We start from the raw sequence: 21,762 nt of genomic DNA, 5'->3' as shown, positions 1-21,762 counted from the left end.
GATTCGCCTCTTCACTGTTGACGTTGAGACTGGTGTTTTGCGGGTACTATTAGAACCACGGACAGAACTCTTGTTAACGGGTATGCACAAAAACACAAGAAAGAGTCAGAGCTCAACATTACATTTAAACTACTCAATCAGTATGAGGAGTGAAGTCTCCGATGGGCATTGACTAGAGCAGTGAAGTCAGGTATAGTTCTGATGTCGCTATGCACAGGATTGCTGAGAGGTGAGAGTCAGTAAGAGATGATTTTCAAACAGCTCTTTCTTGTCAGGGCAAAGTACTGCTGCAGACTCAATTAAACATTCTTTAATGAATTCGCCCTCAGCGAATGGCTTGCTATGTTTAGCAATTTTGTGGAACAGTACATAGCTAGCTCTCACAATTCCGTTGTTTGCGGAATGCAGTTATGTGAAAAGTCCTTGCTGCTTTTGCAACTGAGAAAGCAACTATTTTGATGCACTTGCCCTCCGCTCAGAAGACATATTTCTATATTTCTCTGCATGCTTGATCTGGAAGTGTCGGGACAAGTTGTAGTCTTTCAAGACAGCGATGTTGTCTTTGCACACTAAGCACACAGCTTTCCCTGATACCTCAATAAAGAAATATTTCGATGTCTACTCTTGCTGGAACACCCTACATTCATTGTCTACTTTTCTCTTTTTTAAAATCTTTTATTTTTTATTTTTATCTTTGAAATCTTTGTAACTGTGACGTGTGTGTCAGCTTATCAATCACTGTCTGTCCTCGTGAAGTTGTTATTTATACGTGCCTTCAAAATAAATGTCCCACAAGCGGTGGAAGTTAAATCATTACATAAAGGCGAGTATTCATTGGGCTTTTAATTTGAATAACAAATACGCTTTCAAAACTTTACTATCGCAAAATCAGATCGCGGTCTGCTTGCGGCCCCCGGGCCGGCCTTTACCCAGGCCTGGTCTGGAGCTTCTCTTCTATTCGCTGCTACTCAGCGGCTTGCTGGCTGGCTAGCTTCTCTCACTGAGGTCTGTTCGCGATTTGATCTTATGTCATTTAATGGAAAAACACACTTCCACTGTTTAACAAATGTTTTCATACAGACGGAAGTGAAGAGTCGATCTATTCCTCTCTGAGAGAGCCAATATTCATCTTACTATCTCATTAGGTGATCTATGGAGGTCTGAGAGAGGAGGAGGGGGGGGGTTGTCTAGACCTGTGAGCCTGACCACGCTGGGAGATGCATCCACAAACCCCTTGTTGTGAGAATAGTGCTGTTGTCCACTTATAACTCATTGGTCAACCATGGGTTCTCACCAACTAGTAGTGGCCCTATAACCAACAAGACAAGTGTTTAGACCAAAGAACAACAACCACAGTTAAATCGCTACTTACCCTATTCCTTCTGTCCATAATCGCCTTGGTTTATTTCCAAGCCCCAGTGGTTGTGAAGCATTTGGCATCTAATTTATAGCAGTAGCTAGCTGGCCTATGTGATATATTTGTCAGAATTTTGAGAAGGTGTTTTGATGATTATTAGCCTGATAGTCTCCACTCTTTCTCTCTCTCTCTCCCCCACGGCTCCCTTATCTGTGGAAACAGCATCCCAATGGAAATTTCACGGACCCGGTATCAGCATATGTTACTCATAATCCTCCTCATTAGGTTTTATAATTGGGGGGGGGTTTATGCAAATAAGTCCTGTTGTCAAGGGAGGCCCACAGTGGACACAGAGCTCAAAACAAGCGGACCCTTTCTAATCTACGACTACACCGTACAGGACTGAACAATAAAACATCTTTATTCAGTTACCAACAACAACAAATGTGTTATTTGTATCCTCTCACTTTCACTTGCTGTTCTAGATGGATATGTAAACTGATATAGCCACGTGAAAAATCCTACAGTCTGGCACCACCACCAAGCCTAGTCAAAAGTTGTGAACAGAATCATTTCTGAAGGCTTTTACAAGCAATTATTTTCCCACTTTAGATTTGTCAATAATGCATTACCTACACAGGCTAGTAAGGCCATTAGTGTATAGGGTGCTACAGGGGGAGTTCTATAGATTGCATTACCACCTCTAGTTAGAGCAGGTTAACGGGAGACCAGTGTTAATGTGAAACACAGTATGTCTGTGTCCCACATCGTGTTGTTGCCTCCCCTCTATAGAAAACACACATTGGCATTCACTAAGCTTCCCCCACCTCCCACTACACACAAACGCGCACACGCACGCACACGCACACACACGCACACACACACACACACACACGCACACACACACACGCTCTCTCAGATTCCCCTCCACCCAATGCCAATCAGCAGAGCCACTTTAGTGAGAAGCCTCTTTGTATTCAGATGAGAGATGTGCCGCTCTGTCAGGGCACACACACACACACGCACGCACACACACATTACAGAGAGAGGCAATCAGTGCCTGCTCAATCTGAATGGAACATGATAGCATTTGCTTTCATCTCATCCTGTCACCATTTCAATAGCTCAATAACGACATCATCCTGTAGCAGTCAGTCATGTCCTCACATACAAATGATGTTATAACATTCCAGCCATACCTCTGGGAGAGATGGCTATTTTTTCAGAACAGCAAAAATGAAAACATGATGAACTCTATGTTCCTGAACAAGCAATCAATACGATAATCATGAGGAGGCAAATGTTAGCAAATTATCTAATTGATGGCAGGTGATGAAATAGTGGTAACTGCAGATTGCTGCAGCGCTGCAGCCATGAGCCCCTGACTGTAGCCTTTGTACATTAGTCTGACTCCTGCCTCTTACACAGTATCTCAGTAAGGGAGAATGGAGCGACCCGAGACGCTACAGAAAGGCAGTCATTAAAAGCAGATTAAGAATCAGAGGAAGGAGGCTGTGGATCTGAACTTGACCTTCGATAGAGGGTCCCCCCACTGTAATTACTAGGAGAGGGTCTGCTATCCCTGACAAGTCAATGAGACTGAACGGACCCGGATGTGTGCGTGCGTGCGTGCGTGCGTGTGCGCGCGAGAGAGAGAGTCTGGTCCTGTCTGGTGTGAGAGAGTGAGAACAATGTTTTATTTAGGATTTGTGTCTAATAAGATCCTGGTGTGTGTGGCTCTTAAGCACATTAGGACTGGTGTGAGTGTGGACAGCATGACTGTGTTAAGGGTCAATGCATTCATATGCTGAGCAGTGGCAGAACATTACCATACGCAAACACAGGAGGAGAGGAGGGAGTAGGGAGGAATGCATATGGACTGGACTATCATCAGTTGAATAGTAATTTTGCAGTTCAGAATAACAAGCCCTTACAACCCTACTCTACGATACCCTACTGTCAGTGAGTGTATAGTTAAAAAAAAAAAACATAGCTTACTCCACAAACAAATGGCACACAAAAACATCCCAGCTAAGAATAAAGATTGAGGGAAATGCATTGCAAGTCTTGAGACAAACACGTCACTGTCTTGTCACAGGGCAAGCTAACATCTGGACTTGGAGGACTTTGCAAATGAGTACAAAAAGTTTGTTTACTATGCAGTATGACACTTGTGACTCTCCAAATATTGCAATGTCAAAGCCGCCTGAAATTGCAACATTTGGAGATTCACCAAGACAGAACTGTTTCTGAAGGGCAGCAGGGGAAAGTTCACTCGATGTAGAAGGACTGTGATCACTCAGGACTAAAGTCTCTCCCTCAAAACAACATCTGAGGAGCAGCTAGTGGAATAGCACTTTCAAAGGGCACTCTGTATCCATGGCAGCCCACTGCTATTCTCAGATCTCCATACCTACAGAGATCTTTCATCAAACACAGACATATGAAAACAGACAGAACCCAAAGCCACAGACAGACAAAGCCTCCATTTCTCAACTCGCCAGAAAACTGTACACTTGACATCTGCGCTCCCGACTGCTCCCACTAAAATCTCTGCTTCTTCAATAGCGGTGTGATTAAAATCTTTAGTACGCTAACTAAGACGTTCTGAAACAGCGACGGGGTGGAAGCCCTCGGAAGGGTGGGTGGAAGCCCTCGGAAGGGAGCCAATATGGGGAGTTTGGTTTAAGCTTAGGTTTATGACAAAAGGCTATGGCGAGACAGAGAGGAGGAAGCAGAGGTCCTAGTGGTTTTAGATACATAATGACAACCTTCAAAGAGGATGTTATGTATGATAGCAATTCCTATTTTGTCTTGACTATTTTGTCACACTGATTACCTTCCATGATGTTATGCATCATAGGCTTTATAGCAGTTCCTATTTGTCCTTTTTCTTTGTATCATAGCAATTGCTTTTATCCCATTTTTTCTTATCCCTATTGTCGTCGTAAATCCGCTATTTTGTAGGATGTGGATGAATTACATTCTTGATGGTTGCTGTGTGCTGTGAGTCAATGGTTAACATACCATAGCTAGGACCTTCTAGTACATTCCTGTATCAAAGAGCATTATTTTAACTGCTGCTTTGTAATCTGCTGATGGTCAGCACTGGGTCATTCGGGCCTGTTAACTATGCACTGAGTTGTTGTGTTGTATTAGTCTAGCACAATCTGCTTCACAATATCACACAATGCGGATACAAACTAAGGCTCTAGCATAATCTGCTTATCAGTTATCAGTTCCTGGAACATCTTTTGCCTGTTGCTGTTCACAATATCACATGTATCAATACAACAAGGGTTCAGTCTGAATACCGACAGGGTTCTCTTTAGGACAATCCAGCTATCGATCACTACAAGGTACCAGAATATGTTACTATTGCCTGTGGGAAAGTTTGGTGAGAAAATGTGTCTAGTGGCAGGTGGTCGGGGTGGGAGTGTAAGAGGGAGGGGGAGATAGACCCGGTGTTGTTGAGTAGGCTTTCCACCTCCACATTCATTGAGCTCCTCCACAATAGGACCCTCCTACCTCCCCAACTCAGCCACACACATACACCCCAACCCACCCTCTCGCCCCCTCCCTGAACCCACCGCTCTTACCCAGCTCCCACTTCAAAAATCAGACTACCACTGGATCCCATCTCACATCCCAGAGCCAGGAAAAGTAATCAAAGGCTCCTCAGAGGGGCTACGGAGCTCTCAAACCCTTCCATTGTTTTCTATAGGCTTCCATACACCGCTTGGCCCAGGCCAGTGTGTGTGTGTGTGTGTGTGTGTGTGTGTGTGTGTGTGTGTGTGTGTGTGTGTGTGTGTGTCTCCGGTCCGGGTCCTATATGTAACACTGTATGGGGAGTTCTTTTCCTCATTACCCCTAAAACTCTGTCCCACTTGGCCTTCTTTGCGTACCGTCTAACACAAAGAATTGAGTTGCAGGACCGAGCCGAGACAATAAAAGGGAAAGCGGACAGAGAAAAGAAAGAACATGAAGAGGAAGGGATTCGTTCTAGAGAGTGGGATGTGGGCTGATGAAAGAACCAACACGTGTTTCATACGTCCCACCTTTAGATCTGAGGTTCAATCTGTGAACACATAAAATACACAAATGTGCATTGAACATGGCATACTGCTGTAAAATGCTGTACACAATAGATTCACTTAGATTCAAAAGAGCGTACACATATGTTTCAGGGGTCTTCACCTGTGAACTTTCTTGTGGACACATACAATTGCATACACCTCATTATGTACACCAGAGATCATCAGCTAGATTCAGCCGTGGGACGATTTTTTTTCTTGAGCTTTCTGCAGAAAGCCCAAACAGATATAACAATTGACTAAAACATAGTAATTTCAAACCTTGCTTACATGTGTATACGATCACATACATGTATCTGTATATCTCTCTATTATGCTTGGGAATACTTTGGAAAAGTGTTCCACCATTAAAATCACTTGGAGCTGATTTGCTGGTATTTTTTTTACAGTCTTTTATGTCCAACAATAAAAAATGTAAAATAATGTGTTATTTATTTTTTGGCTCAGAAAACTTGCTATGGCCAAATAAAATCACCCGCGGGCTGTCAGTTCAGGAACCCTGATGTACACAGGAGCTTAGCTCGTTGTGTCTAAAACAAGATCGTTATTATGATTCCAATCATGTATACTGAAGTTCTAATTCCTTACACTGATTGGCAGAGACTACAACTGATCATCAGTGTGTGCGTGGATGTCAAAGTAATCCATTATCACTTAAAGAACCACCAATGTAGCCAAACTCTCCCCCTTCCTCTCTTTCTTTCCTCGGCTCCATTTAGATAGAGCAGGTGAATACAAATCATTTCCCCTCCGCTGCTCTCCAAAAGCACCGACCATCCACTCTCAGACAAGGAGGCCACAAACAATGCTCCTTTCAAAGTGTGAGAAAATCGAATAACGCTGTTTTCTGGTGGGAGAATCACTCAGTGTTAACTTCCCCACATCCTGTCTAAGAAAACCTGAGAGAAAAACAAAGGGCGTTTTCACACATAGTTTTGAGCTATAGTTCCAATCAGAATTAAACTCTTTGTTACATTGTATTTTTTTTCCCATTTGGTCCCGTTGGTTTCACATTGCCAAAAGTCAAATGAACAAAAATTCATAAACAAAACCACACGTCCATGCAAGTCATTTCTTTATTGGAAGTCAAGTCATTTGTTAAGTCCATTTATGATCATCATGAAACATCACTTGTGTGTCCCAATCTTCACTTTCGCTTTGGTCTTCCAACAACATGCATGAGGAAGCCACGCATAAGCAGCTCTAACTGTGAAGTGAATAGACTATATTCAGTAGCCTATAACCTCGGTATAGCCCCCGTCTCCTGTAATATGCATCACATGCATAAACGCACTGCTACACACAAAATGGTTCAGAAATCTCAAGCTATGATGCTGGTTCTTTTCCTGTGTTTGGACCGGACTGCGTTCTCACCTGCAGCGGACCGCACCACTGTAAGAACTGAATCAGACCGAGAACACCCTTTTTAAGCGAACCACAGTGCATTGTTTCGTGCACTCCCGAGTGCAGATAGTTTGGTTCATTTGGACTGGTGTGAACATTCTAAGGGGTTAAACACAACGGAACCAATAGGACAGTGGCTAAATTACAAAACCCTATCCATTTGGCATTCCAGACAGGCTAAAGCAAACGCTCCAAAAGTATTGGAAATGATTTCAAATAGTATTTGAACCCAGGTCTGCTGGAAGACGCCTTGCTGGCTTCTAAAACCAAGGCTTGGAGTGAACATAATGTTTTCCCTCGTGATGTGTTTGATTGAAATGTTCTCTAATGTGTTCTAATAGCAGTAATCAGGGGCTGTTCTGAGCTGTTCATGGATATCAGCCCTGACTGCTACATGTCTTAGTGACTGAACATACAGCCCCCGTCTCCCTTAATCTGCATCGGATGCGCTCATAAATGTGCCGCTACTCACGGAATGTTTCAGAGATCTCAAGTTATGACGCTGGTTCTTGAATTGGACCGAGAACGCCGTTTTTGAGTGAACCACAGTTTGTTGTTTAGTGTGCTCCCGAGTGTGAATAGAGTGTTCACACCAGTTCAAATGACCCGAACTAAGGGGGTAAACAGACCAGAGTTCGGACAAAATGCACCAAACCAATTTGGTGTGAAAGCACCCTAAGAAAAAAGAGAAACTTAGAAGGTAGCAAATGTGTTTATTACTCATTGTACATGTTTTCAGTTGTAGTTGATAGAAATGTATGACAATTCCATAGAGACATTTGTTATGTTAAATTATTTGAGGTAATCTATCTTTCTGCATACCACCTACTGTCTAGCCACAGCATTATTAATGATGCAATTTAGAGACTGTAGACAAAACCATTTTACCAAACAGGTAATACATCAGAGGGCAGCGTAGGATACATTTGACGTTATTAATATTATTTAGTATGGAGCATGGGTCCCGGAGATTTCCCCAGAGACGATACACCAAGTGAAACCCAAAACGTGAGGAAATGGAGTGTAATGTGAAAATAATCATGTGCAGCGTGGTGCCTCCTAGTTCAAACACCCACGTTCAGCCCTGTCTCAATGAGCTGTGCTTACACTGGCCTGAGCTATCGCAACTCTATTCCACCAGTCAGGTTTTCATATGCTAAGTTCAACAAACAGCATCCAAAGACCCAAAGAAAGCAACAATTCCTCAAAGATAGTCCCGAGTAAACTAACTACTACTGTATTTGAATTAGAGGGTTGACAGATAGCTCTTGTGTCCTGAATACTCAGTTGCTCTCTGTTTTCTCTCTTTCTTCTTTCTCTCTCTCCCTCTTCTCCCTCTCTCTTCATTTTCTCTCTTCACTCTCTTCACTCTCTTCTCTCTCTCTTCACTCTCTCCTCCCTATCTTCTCTCTCTTCACTTTCTCCTCTCTCTTCTTTCTCTCTCCTCTCTCTCTCTCTCTTCTCTCTCCACTCTCCTCTCTTCACTCTCTTCTCTCTCCACTCTCCTCTCTCTCCCTCTTCACTCTCTTCTCTCTCCACTCTCCTCTCTCTCTCTTCTCTCTCTTATTTTCAATTTTTCTTCTAAAATATAATTTGATGGGAATTGATCAAATTAACTTTTAGAGGCTGAGTAACTCGTGATATTTTACAGAGAACAAAATAACTGTGAGATAGAGATCTCTCTTCACTAAGCGGATTGGATGTTCCTATTACTTCGCTGTGACCTCATTTCATTACAGAAATACTTTGGAGAAATGAAAGGGAGAATGCAAGTGATTAATAGAACCACAGTCTCAGTGGTTTAGTAGTGAAAGATGCTTGGGTTGGCAGACCTGGGTTCATAAAGTACTCAACATAACATAATATCCTTTATCTGTGTCACGTCCCGACCAGTATAGAGGATTATTTGTATTATTTGGTCAGGGCGTGGCAGAGGTATGTTTGTTTTGTATGGTGTTTTTTTTGTGTATAGCTTAGAGGGGTGTGTTATTTATGTGTTCCGGGGTTTTGTGGTGTATGTTTTAGTATGAGTAGGTTCTAGATTAAGTTTTCTATGTGCAGGTTTGGTTGCTGGACTCTCAATTGGAGGCAGGTGTTTCTAGTTGCCTCTGATTGGGAGTCCTATAAGTAGGTGTGTGTTTTGTTTGTCACTTGTGGGTAGTTGTATGTTAGCACTGCTTTTGTTTAGCCTGCTACACTGTTCCTGTCGTGAGATTTGTTTATTGTTTTTTTCCTCGTGTTCTCATTTTAAATAAATGATGATGAGCACGCAATCCGCTGCATATTGGTCCACTTTGTCCGACAGCGATTTCAACATATCTTCAGACGAAGAGGAATATGACAATCTGGGCTTGGTTGAGCTTGCCTGGCGCAATGGAACCAATAGGATAGTGGAAAAACTGCAAAAATCATGTCCATTTGGCATTCCAGGCAGGCTAAAGCAAACTCTCCAAAGCATTGGAAATTCTTTCAAATATTATTTGAACCCAGGTCTGCTGGAAGACGCCTTGCTGGCTTCTAAAACCAAGGCTTGGAGTGAACATAATGTTTTCCCTCGTGATATGTTTGACTGAAATGTTCTCTAATGTGTTCTAATAGCAGTAATCAGGGGCTGTTCTGAGCTGTTCATGGATATCAGCCCTGACTGCTACATGTCTTAGTGACTGAACGCTTCACCTGTTCACCTCTGAGTTGTGTTCATTATGGCACACAACGTAAAGGTTTTGTAACAGAAAACCAAAATGACTTATTGGACAAGAGCAGATAGTTATTCTATTTGGTGCCTATGACCCAGATTTATGTGCATAGAACTGAGACATATGGCAGTGGTTCTGAGCACTGTACCTACTTTACTTTATTAAGTACAATTTTTGCAGAAATATCAGCCCACAGAGAGAAGCACGAGATTGAACTTCACTCAACTTTCTAGAGCAGTGGTCACCAAACGGTCGATCTCCCAAGACATTGCTAGTCGATCGCCAAACATTTCTGTAAAAAACTCAACGATAAAGCCTTGTGTTCCTATTTTATTTTATTCGTCTCGGGCTGTTGGCGGTAGGTGCAGCCGATTCAGCTGCCCCCGAGTTGGCCAACTGTTGCCATTTTGAACCATTTCATGTGTCTGAAAGTACAAATTCTGCCTTCCCGGCAGGCCCAGAGAGCAAGTCAAGTGCACTATAGGCCTACCGCTGGCTAATCGGATGGTTCAGATTACCGTGTCTGCAGTACCGTAGCAGGTGTAAAAGAAAGCTATAGCAACGTTGATACTGTGAGATTTGAAAACGTTTAAAACAATGACTAGAGAGAGACTGTCAACCAATACAGCAAAGAGCTGCTGTTTTTATGAGTGAGTTCATGTTTATGTTCTTACTCAGCTCTGTCAACACTTTTTATTCAACACTTTTATAAGCCATAAAATGAGCATTCTTCCTATTTCCACAAAGTGCTACAACAAGCACTGCAGCAGTAATGAATGAGTAGGAAAATGTATCTATATGCTTGTGTTGTTATGATTAGCGGCTTGGGTCTTTTTTAATATTGAGGAATTTTTACACTTTCTCTGTTCATAGGAGTAACAACATGAATTTGTGCACGAGGTAGAAATAATGGATTGCGACTCGAGTTTCGCAATCAGCTGGAAGACGGTGTCCCTTTTTGGTCAGTGTCAGTGGAGGAAAGGGAGAGCGGATGGATGTTGAGAGGCGGACCCTCAGTCTGCTGCTCTCTCCCTCTGCTGAGACTGACCATCAGATTCAGGCACCATCAGCCCAGTAAAATAAAAATAAAAAGCAAACGTATGCTCAATCAGCTGTGCTTCACAAGTAATACAACAACGGATCTATTACCGGTGTGATCATATAGCCTACCTCAAATTGCCTAAAAGTATGCCCATCATTCTTTTCAAAATTCTTCAAGCTCTGTGAAATTGGTTGTTGATCATGGATAGATTTTCAGGTCTTGCCAAAGATTTGAAAGTAGATTTAAGTCAAAACTATAGCTCGCCTCTCAGGAACACTCACTTTGTTCTTGGTAAGCAACTCCGGCGTAGATTTGGCCTCGTGTTTTAGGTTATGTTCTTCTGAAAGGTGAATTAATCTACCTGTGTCTGGTAGAAAGCCGACTGAACAAACTTTTCTTCTAGGATTTTTCCTGTGCTTAGCTCCATTCTGTTTAATTTTTATTCTGAAAAACTCCCCAGTCCTTAATGATTACAAGCATACTCATAACATGATGCAGCCACCACTATGCTTGAAAATATGGAGAGTAGTACTCAGTAATGTGTTGTATTGGATTTGACCCAAACATAAAACTTGGTATTCAGGACAAAAAGTTAATTGCTTTGCCACATTTTTTTTGCAGTATTACTTTAGTTCCTTGTTAAAAACAGATGGCATGTTTTGGAATATTTGGATTATGTACAGGCTTCCTTCTTTTCACTCTGTCAATTAGGTTAGTATTGTGGAGTTTTCTCCTATCACAGCCATTAAACTCTGTAACTGTTTTAAAGTCACCATTGGCCTCATGGTGAAATCCCTGAGCGGTTTCCTTCCTCTCCGGCAACTGAGTTAGGAAGGACGTCTGTATCTTTGTAGTGACTGGGTGTATTGATACGCCAGCCAAACTTTACCATGCTCAAGGGATATTCAATGTCTGCTTTTTTCTTTTCGTTTTACCCATCTACCAATATATGCCATTCTTTGCGAGGCATTGGAAAACCTCCCTGGTCTTTGTGATTGAATCTGTGTTTGAAATGTACTTCTCAACTGAGGGACCTTACAGATAATTGGATGTGTGGGGTACAGAGATGAGTGAGTTATTCAAAAAATCATGTTAAACACCAACAAGGGATTGTCCCGGGTTTGTGGCTGTCTAGATCTCTGCTGTTTGTTGTTTTCAATCTTCCCTGTGACCTGCCCTGTCTGGAACTGTGAGGAGTAACAGCTCACCTACGTTGCTAGCTACCATGACAAAGACCAAAGCGAGCAGGAGTACCGTTGAGGACAGTGGTGTCTCTCTATCAAACGTGAAGGATCTTTTAAACAAACAAAAAGAGTTCAACGCGCAGTTGTTATAACAATAGTGTTTGTCCAAATACTGGTGGATTCAACTAATTAAAGAATGGACGACCTGATCAGAGAGGTCCAGGACCTGAAGAACTGTTTGCAGTTCAGGAACAGGAAAACGGCAAGATGACAGCAATCTGTAAGTCATTGAGAGAGGACATCAGTTATGTGTGTGAATCCATGATAACAATTAATTAGGGGCTGATATAAATACTATGCATGCCAGTCTCTCTTGGCTAATAGTTGAGGAGTGACTGACTGCATCACTTCTTCTTTTTATAAGAAACATTAATGTGTTGAAAATCCCAAATTGTTTGCATAGTCAACTTACACACAGCTCTGACGCACACACTTACCCCACCAGACATGCCACCAGGGGTCTTTTCACAGTCCCCAAATCCAGAACAAATTCAAGAAAGCGTACAGTATTATATTGAGCCATCTCATATTGCTCAAATAAACAGCAAACCTGGTTTCAAAAAACAGATAAAGCAACACCTCACGGCACAACTCTCCCCTATTTAACCTAGATAGTTTGTGTGTGTGCATTGATATGTGCGTGTGATTTTTTTAAATGTATGTAATTCTGTCTTGAGCTGTTCTTGTCTATTAATGTTCTGTATTATGTAATATTTCATGTGTTGTGTGGACCCCAGCAAGAGTAGCTGATGCTTCTGGGGATCCTAATAAAATACCAAAATACCAAACTAATAACAGTGTTCCAGTCAGTGTTGACTGGGATTGGGATTCGGATAGGAAGTGGGAGCTAATTCGAGGGAGAGGTCTGTCTGAGTGGTGTACTGTACACAGTAATGGGTGGGTGAAGCCAGCATGGCCCCTGGTGCTCGGAACCACTCTGAACAGGGCGACAGAGGGCTGAGGGCATCATTAAGGGGTCAGCCACCCAGCTGGGCATCCTGGGTCTGTGTCTATCTAATGACCTCTACACCCGACCCCCTTCAACTTTTTATGTCATCAGCCACCACTGGTTTGTGTGCCACACATCCAGGACTGGGGCTTAATGCTTAGGCCAGGGTCATTCCACTGTCCTTAAACACCAGACACAAGGAATGACAGGAGCATAAATCTTTGTAGTGTAGAATCAGACCATGGGCATCCCCACCTCCAAAGTCAATTCTACTCACTATGGTGGATATGAAGGATGAATGAATGCATTTGCACACAGGTCACAGTACGGGCAATGCAAAATAAATTACAGCTCAACTGGTGATACAAATCCCTGACATAAAGTGAGATAAAGTGTAAGCTATATGTCTGTAAACTCTCAGTCTCAGATTGCATGTGCAGCCAATTTCTTGGGGGAGAGTCACTCTGGAGGCTAAAGGTGATTTCTCATTATGAGTCTGCAGAGATCTAGGCACACACACACACACACACACACACACACACACACACACACGTTTACAAAGACGCAGTGGACTTATTGATTTAGACGCCAGTCCCCCACATTTTTTTATGCGTTTTATAGTAAAGCCAAAATATTACATTTGAATGTGCCATGAGCTAGTGCTTAAGCAACTAATTGACCGACTTCGGTTCAGCTATTTGAATTCCATTTCATTCGGTTTATTTCTGTGAGCTCAATGTGGACATTGCAGCTGCAATTTCTCTAGAGATAAAAACCGATCATGCCCGAACTGTGCGATATAGTAGGGAGTTGTAGTTTCTCTAGAGATAAAAACCGATCATGCCCGAACTGTGCGATATAGTAGGGAGTTGTAGTTTCCAACAGGCCAAACATACAGTAGTGTAGCGCAGAAAACATGATAATTAACTACAATGACCATAATCTATTGCGCAGCTACGTGTTAGGTCTGTGTTTCTTTCATGCCTGCTACGTAAGGGACAGAACAATACGCCATCAAGAGGAGATAGAGAGCAGTTTTTTTTGTGTGAGGCATCTCTACCTGAAAATACATGATCTAAGTGATTGAGAGCTGGTATTCAGCAGTTATAAAAGTGTGCCTTATTTACTTTGAACTACTAAAATAGTGATTTTTGTAAGACAGCATGGGCAGCAGCTCTATAGAGATGAGATGATGACTTGGAATGAAGTAGTAAAGTCATTAAATAAAACAAATGTAATATACACAATAACTGAAATATTTTATTAACCTTTTACTACAGTGGGCTAAATCAGAGTGTTTCTTGGTAGTCTTAAACACATCTACTTTGAAACAAAAGTATACACCTCACACACATGGTTATGGGCTTAATAAAAGAAGACACCTGTACCATGTCAGATATAGAGTTGAAATGTGTTCAATTTGAGTTTGCATCCCAATATTACACTTTCTATACATCACAGAAGACTGAAATATAACAAAACCGTTTGACATGGAAACACCAGATTTTCGGCATTTATTATATGTTTATTAATTATGAAATAATGAAATAATATGAATAACATTCCACCCATGAGGCCGGTAGGTCATTTGACAGCAGGAAAGGGCTACAGTAAAGTCATGTGAATAAGTGACGGTTAGTAAGTGAGTAACGGGCAGTCATTCCCATCATGGGACTTTTATTATTATTGTATTCTATATTGTTACAGCACTCAACCCACACAATGCATAGTGCATTTAATGTCCCCAAAAAAAAAAGTGATTATTTTTTATATTCGAACCCAAACCGAACCGACCTAAAAAAGTACTAATCGCTCAGCACTACCGTGAACACATCCAGACATTCTGTTTTCATCTGATTGTCAAACAAATCACGTCAAAAGTCGGTTACCTACGCAAGTTCATCCAAAATAATTCCAGCGTCCGAACAACTTTCCTTCAATTCGCAAGTGGCGGAAACGCGCGAACGAAACAGCGCCCCTCTGTCTTACTATGTAGACCATGAATCTGGTGCTGTCTGGCCAAAAATAATTTGACATGCCATACTCTTTCCGGCCAGACAGCATCAGATACATGGGCTACATATACATACAGTATATGTCCTTTTGTCACACCCTGATCTGTTTCACCTGTTCCTGTGATTGTCTCCACCCCCTCCAGGTGTCGCTTATTTTCCCCAGTGTATTTATCCCTGTGTTTCCTGTCTCTCTGTGCCAGTTCGTCTTGTATGTTTCCAAGCCAACCTGCGTTTTTCCCGTTCTCCTGCTTTTTGCATTCTCCTTTTTCTAGTCCTCCTGGTTTTGACCCTTGCCTGTTTCTGGACTTTGTACCTGCCTGCCTGACCATTCTGCCTGCCTTGACCACGAGCTTGTCTGCCACTCTGTACCTCCTGGATTCTGATCTGGTTTTGACCTTTTTGCCTGTCCACGACCATTCTCTTGCCTACCCCTTTGGATTAATAAACATTGTAAGACTCCAACCATCTGCCTCCTGTGTCTGTATCTGGGTCTCGCCTTGTGTCATGATACCTTTGCCTCTGCCTCGACGACGATGGCAGTATCAGCAGCACCTGTCTTTTTAATAAAGAAATGTGTTAAATGTGCAAAATTTTCGGTTAAAATTAAAACTTCTTTCTTTGTTTTCCTTTTCTCTGACCCGCTCTGAACGTGCCTCATTGCTGCAAGCTCTGAAAGTGCCTCATTGCTGCAGGCTCTGAACGTGCCTCATTGCTGCAAGCTCTGAAAGTGCCTCATTGCTGCAGGCTCTGAAAGTGCCTCATTGCTGCAGGCTCTGAAAGTGCCTCATTGTTGCAGGTTAATTGAAATGAAAGTCACGTTTGCATTCATATCGCGTGAAACAAGCGAGCAGAGCAGATAAATTAATATTCTTTTATGTATTTGATTAGTAGTACTATTTTCTTTAATTATGCCCTGCTCACGAGGCCACTTGATGATGTGAGGCTTGAGCCAATTGCCTCTTCTGCCTAATGGTAAGTCCGCCACTGTATGGGGTTACGTCAAAATGCGGTTATTTGTATTCTGCAACACCTAGCACTATGAAGCATGTGGTTTATATTGATGAGCAGATAGACTTGGCCTTGGGACCATGACCCAGACTTATCGACCACATAAATCATTGATATTCTCAGCCAGCCCTGCACACCGACCACTTCAAAATAGATAGATCGAGGCATAACACACCAGGCCAGTCGAACGTGTGAGGTCAATCCTCTTTGTCCAGATACGTAGAATACTCTGAATTACTGGACAGGGTTTGAATTTGTCCGACTGAGACCATCCATCCAATAGGATTTTGTGGTGTTTTTATAGAATGGCTTGGAAACGTTTTGTCCCTGTACTTAAGGTGGATAGATGGATTATAAATGAAAGGATAGAAGCAGAGGAAAGGAGTGATGGAGAGGGAGATGGAGATTGATGGGGAGAGGGAGAAGGGGAAAGAGAAGGAGGGGGGAGGGAAGTGAGGGAGAAACACAGTGATGAGATGGAGATGGAGAGGGAGAGCCAGATATAGACTGGCAACTCCTCTTCCTCTCCATCTGTCCATCTGTCCACCAGTGTGTCAGGCCAGCTCAGCTATACATGTACCACACAGAACCACACAGGCCAGAGGAAAGAGTGCCCCCCCTAGGAGAGTTCTCTCTCTCTCTCTTTATCCCTGTCTCTTCAGGACACAGCCAGAGCTTCAACAAGAAGAGAGGTCAGAGAAAGGTCAGAGAGATGTGCTCTAGTCTGTGTATCTGTCTGAAGTCACTTGTGTCCTTGAGGCCCCCCATCTGCACCTACAGCTGACCCTAGAACAGCTGAGAGGTTTCTGTGTGTATGCGAGGCATACCTTAGATCTGTGTTACAGATGATCCTAGACCCGATGCTGGTTAATCTCATTGCTTCTCCGCTTGTGGAGAGCAACCTGCTGCTCGACTCACAGGGAGAGGCTAATCCATTACACCAGGCACCAGCACACTATGGCAGATGACTGTAGCAGCTTGGTGGCAGGGAGGGAAGGACATTTCATGGGGGGGTTTCATGGCGACATCTTATATTTGCGCTTTGGTTATTTTGAACCTAGTGCACTGTTTTGAGTGTAGGAGGCTGCCATAGTGTAGTGAAGAGGGTTATTAATCAAAACAACAATATACATTGATTTAATTGTCTCGTGTATGTGACATAAAAAAATCCAATGCTACGAAAAAGATATTGTGTCATTTACACACCTATTCGTGTGTGTTTATCTGAACTGCAGCAACAACTTTTCATTCTGGGTGGATCTTCCCTCAGCTTTCACCCCCACCTCCCTGTCTCTGCCAGCTGATACCAAAACCCACAAAACACAAACAACAATACCAACAAGCTCTCCAGAAGCGAGCAAGGGAACTCTGTGAAAGAGAGCCTGGGTGACGTGAATAGAAACCTCTGCATCAACCATATTCATCCCTCTGCTCTGAATACTGCCGCTCACAAAGACCCGTTGGTTCACACCTCAGTGTGTTTCAAACTGACGAGTCAGTCTACAGCCTCTCTCTGTAGCCCTGTCTCTTTGTCTCTCTCTCCTCTCTCTCTGGCCCCCTCTCTCTCTCTCTGCCGGGGTGGCGATTCAAAAGTGTAGACTCAGCCTCTCTTGCCTGGAACACACAGCGGTATTGACCAACACATACACAACAAGCGGCAGAGAGAAAGAGAGTGAGCGAGAGAGAGAGAGAGACAGAGTGTGAGAGAGAGAGACAGAGAGTGTGAGAGAGAGAGACAGAGAGTGTGAGAGAGAGAGGGGGTAGAGAGAGAGAGAGAGAGGGGGTAGAGAGAGAGAGAGAGATGGGGTAGAGAGAGAGAGGGTAGAGAGAGAGAGAGAGAGAGAGAGAGAGAGCAATGGAAAGACAGAGTGAGTCAAGAGAGATTAACAAACAGCGAGAGGAAGAGACAGAAAGAGAGATAAAGAGTGAGAGGAGCGAGGGAATGTGTGTGACTGTAGGGTTAGTGTTTGTCATCCAAATGCGAGCTGCGAGGGGCTAGATGAGCTCAGAGATGTCAGTGTTCCTTTACATGTCAGTTTCCCTTTACATCTCTCTCCCCTTCCATCTCCCTGGCTCCAACGCCCTCCTTCGCTACCCCCCCCCCCCCCCATCTCCCTCCTTCTCTACCCCCCCTCTCTCTCCTTCCATCTCCCTGGCTCTAACGCCCTCCTTCGCTACCCCCCCCTCCATCTCCCTCCTTCTCTTCCCCCCTCTCTCCCCCTCTTTCTCCCTGGCTCTAACTCCCTCCTTCTCTACCCACTCATTCCCCCTCTCCCCCCCCCTCTCTCTCTCAGCTGTGCTGCATCTAATGGATCTCGCTGCAGTGTCCTCCTGCACTGCTGTTTGTGGGGCAGTAGGAGGAACGACCGAGGTGGGAGGTAGGATCCTTCACAGTCCACTGAACACACTGACTTCATGTCCCCTCCTCTTAAAGGCAATGTACTATCACTTCAGCAGGACCTTATAACAGGAACTGCATTGTCATCATCACAGCGCTAGGTTCAGCACAGACTGCTTTCATACACAGGGTAAAGGTTACTCAGGGTCATGTAGTGGCATGCTGCAGTAAATGTTATAATGTGTTACGACACCTACCGTATGTTATAATGCATTATGACACCTTTAGTCTCATGTTGCCACGCTTTCAAACGGAATAATCCCTCAGCATGAAATCCGTGTTCTGACACCTTATGTTAATAGAAGAGACACCAGAACACTTTATTCTTAAGTGCCATTACAGTGCTATTGGGACACGTTATTATTTAAGCACAACTGGGACACTTTATTCTCAAAGTGGCATGTTTAAGACCAATGGTCCCTTAGCTCAATGGGGGGTGAAGTGGGACCAAAAAGGTAGGCTTGTTACCTTGACAACTCTAAGCTTTTTCATGCACTGAACAGACACACTGGGCACTCTATATGACACTACATGAAGCTAAAACCATGTGGCGCCTCCAAAACGTGCCCCAATTTCAGGGTGGGACACATTGGCACACAGCGTTAGTGGACAAACGCCAATCACAAACACACGCACGCACGCAATGACCTTTAGCCTGCAGCTTGGAAAACGGCTAGGCTACACTAGAGGCGCCTAAGCAATAAAGGAGCAGATTCCATCCGAGCAAGGGAAAGTCATGACATTGCCATGGGAGGGCAGCCATTCAGTCATTGATTCATTCCTAGGCTAGACCACTAAATTGTACAGCGCCACTTCATGCATTCCATTTAGCACGCTGGTAATATCCGACATGGAGTCTTTTTCAGAGCTGAAACCAGCCCAGGCATGACAAACAGACGGACAGATGTTTCCATTCACATCCCAAATGAAGATAGAAACACGTGTTTAAGTTTGAGGACAAGGTGTTAACAGGCCATGTGAGGGGTGGCAGGTAGCCTAGTGGTTAGAGCGTTGGACTAGTAACCATAAAGGTTGCAAGATCAAATTCCCGAGCTGACAAGGTAAAAATCTGTCGTTCTGCACCTGCCCCAGTTAACCCACGGTTCCTAGGCTGTCGTTGAAAATAAGAATTTGTTCTTAACTGACTTGCCTAGTTAAATAAAGGTTTAAAAAAAATGTATTGGATGGAAATTAAACTGTTTTGGGAAGAGAGGACGTTGTGTATGAAATGTGATATGAAGAAATATCAGCACAAAGAACCAGTGAACACCAGTGACCTAATGTACAGTAGCATGACTTACCAGAGAAGACCCGATCCACTCCAATCTCCTGTTCAAGACTCAATACTCCTCAGAAACACTGTCTGTTCTTCTTAAATCTGAAAAACAGGGGAAATTAAGATACAGTAAGTCTCAGTATTCATATCCCGTACTATTTGACCTTTCTCCTTTCCATCAAACAGAACATAGCTTTTACCAATTTCTTCCCAGAGCCGCTGAGAGCCCGACTCGCAAGACTATAATCAAATAAAGAATTCTATCTGCTATCCTCGGGATTCTGTTTCATAGCGAGACAGTTTTGCAGCAGTACGCATGTTTGTGACACAGTTCTATAATTCCTTCACACAGTGGGACACCTATCTATGTCTCATGGGGGGGTGCACTCTCTCTTTTCTATTTCTATAAGCCACTAAATCCCCTTCCACTGGATCTGTCCTGGACCCCATCCCAGTCACACCGTAGATTACAGACCAGGATGTTGCTCAAGGAAACGTTACTATGATCTCTGCCAGATCTTATGAAAATATAGTTCTTTTTACACAGCGCAGCATAACCTAATCTCCCATAAGCCCTTGATATTGGCTTCCACTTCCATTGATATTCCCAGTGTGAAATGGAGTTGAAACAATCCAACTATGCTAGGTAGGAGTGAAAACAAAGGATATATCTGAGGTACCTAGTGTATGTACACACAAGGTTTATTCATTCAGAAATATACAATTTATCCAAACGGACGAATGGGACACTACAGCCCGTGGCAGCGAGCTAGAGGGAGAGAGGGGTAAGCGGTGTGTGTGTGTGTGTGTGTGTGTGTGTGTGTGTGTGTGTGTGTGTGTGTGTGTGTGTACATATACACTACCGTTCAAAAGTTTGGGGTCACTTAGAAATGCCCTTGTTTTTTTAAAGAAAAGCACATTTTTCGTCCATTAAAATAACATCAAATTGATCAGAAATACAGTGTAGACATTGTTAATGTTGTAAATGACTATTGTAGCTGGAAATGGCTTTTTTATTTATGAAATATCTACATAGGCGTACAGGGACCCATTATCAGAAATCATCACTCCTGTGTTCCAATGGCACGTTGTGTTTGCTAATCCAAGTTTATTGTTGTTAATCCAAGTTTACAGACGCCTCACAAGTCCCCAACTGGCAGCTTAATTAAACAATAACCGCAAAACACCAGTCTCAACGTCAACAGTGATGAGGCGACTCCGGGATGCTGGCATTCTAGGCAGAGTTGCAAAGAAAAAGCCCTATCTCAGACTGACCAATAAAAAGAAAAGATTAAGATGGGCAAAAGAACACAGATACTGGACAGAGGAACTCTGCCTAGAAGGCCAGCATCCTGGAGTCGCCTCTTCATTGTTGACGTTGAGACTGGTGTTTTGCGGGTACTATTTAATGAAGCTGCCAGCTGAGGACTTGTGAGGCGTCTGTTTCTCAAACTAGACACTCTAATGTACTTGTCCTCTTGCTCAGTTGTGCACCGGGGCCTCCCATTCCTCTTTCTATTCTGGTTAGGTCCAGTTTGCGCTATTCTGTGAAGGGAATAGTACACAGCGTTGTACAAGATCTTCAGTTTCTTGGCAATTTCTCATATGGAGTAGCCTTCATTTCTCAGAACAAGAATAGACTGACGAGTTTCATTAGAAAGTACTTTGTTTCTGGCCATTTTGAGCCTGTAATCGAACCCACAAATACTGATGATACAGATACTCAACTAGTCTAAAGAAGGCCGGTTTTATTGCTTCTTTAATAAGCACAACAGTTTTCAGCTATGCTAATATAATTGCAAAAGGGTTTTCTAAAGATCAATTAGCCTTTTAAAATGATAAACTTGGATTAGCTAACACAACGTGCCATTGGAACACAGGAGTGATGGTTGCTGATAATGGGCCTCTGTACGCCTATGTAGATATTCCATTTAAAAAATCTGCCGTTTCCAGCTACAATAGTCATTTACAACATTAACAATGTCTACACTGTATTTCTGATCAATTTGATGTTATTTTAATGGACAAAAAAAATTGTTTTACTTTAAAAAACAAGGACATTAGAACGGTAGTGTATGTGTGCCTGTGTCTCTTTCTAATTGGCTATCAGCCTAATGTCCTTGCTACACAACTGAATGTTATTCTCCGACTCAAGGGCCTTTCTCCAAATAACTATGTCACGTTAAACACTGAGACACCCACTTGTATCGATGTCCCAAATGATTGACAAAGCCAATACAACTTAGTTCCAGCAAAGCGTATCGATGTCAGAGAAGCTG

General features: G+C 43.0%; 1 protein-coding gene across 15 annotated transcripts in view; it reads right to left on the bottom strand.

Moving 5' to 3' along the window:
• The window catches only part of LOC106573083 (neuronal cell adhesion molecule), a 122,191-nt gene that overhangs the window by 36,485 nt on the left and 63,944 nt on the right, over window positions 1-21,762 (bottom strand). For all 15 annotated transcript variants that reach the window (XM_014147757.2, XM_014147760.2, XM_014147758.1 and 12 more), the window contains exon 2: window positions 19,509-19,585. The gene's annotated coding sequence lies outside the window, so the exon portion shown is untranslated. The remainder of the gene's footprint in view (window positions 1-19,508; window positions 19,586-21,762) is intronic.

This window comes from Salmo salar, chromosome ssa16 (assembly GCF_905237065.1).
Source record: "Salmo salar chromosome ssa16, Ssal_v3.1, whole genome shotgun sequence".
In the NCBI taxonomy this organism is placed as follows: Eukaryota; Metazoa; Chordata; class Actinopteri; order Salmoniformes; family Salmonidae; genus Salmo; species Salmo salar.
The sequence above is the reverse complement of the archived record's forward strand: the minus strand, read 5'-3'. Positions and strand labels throughout refer to the sequence as shown.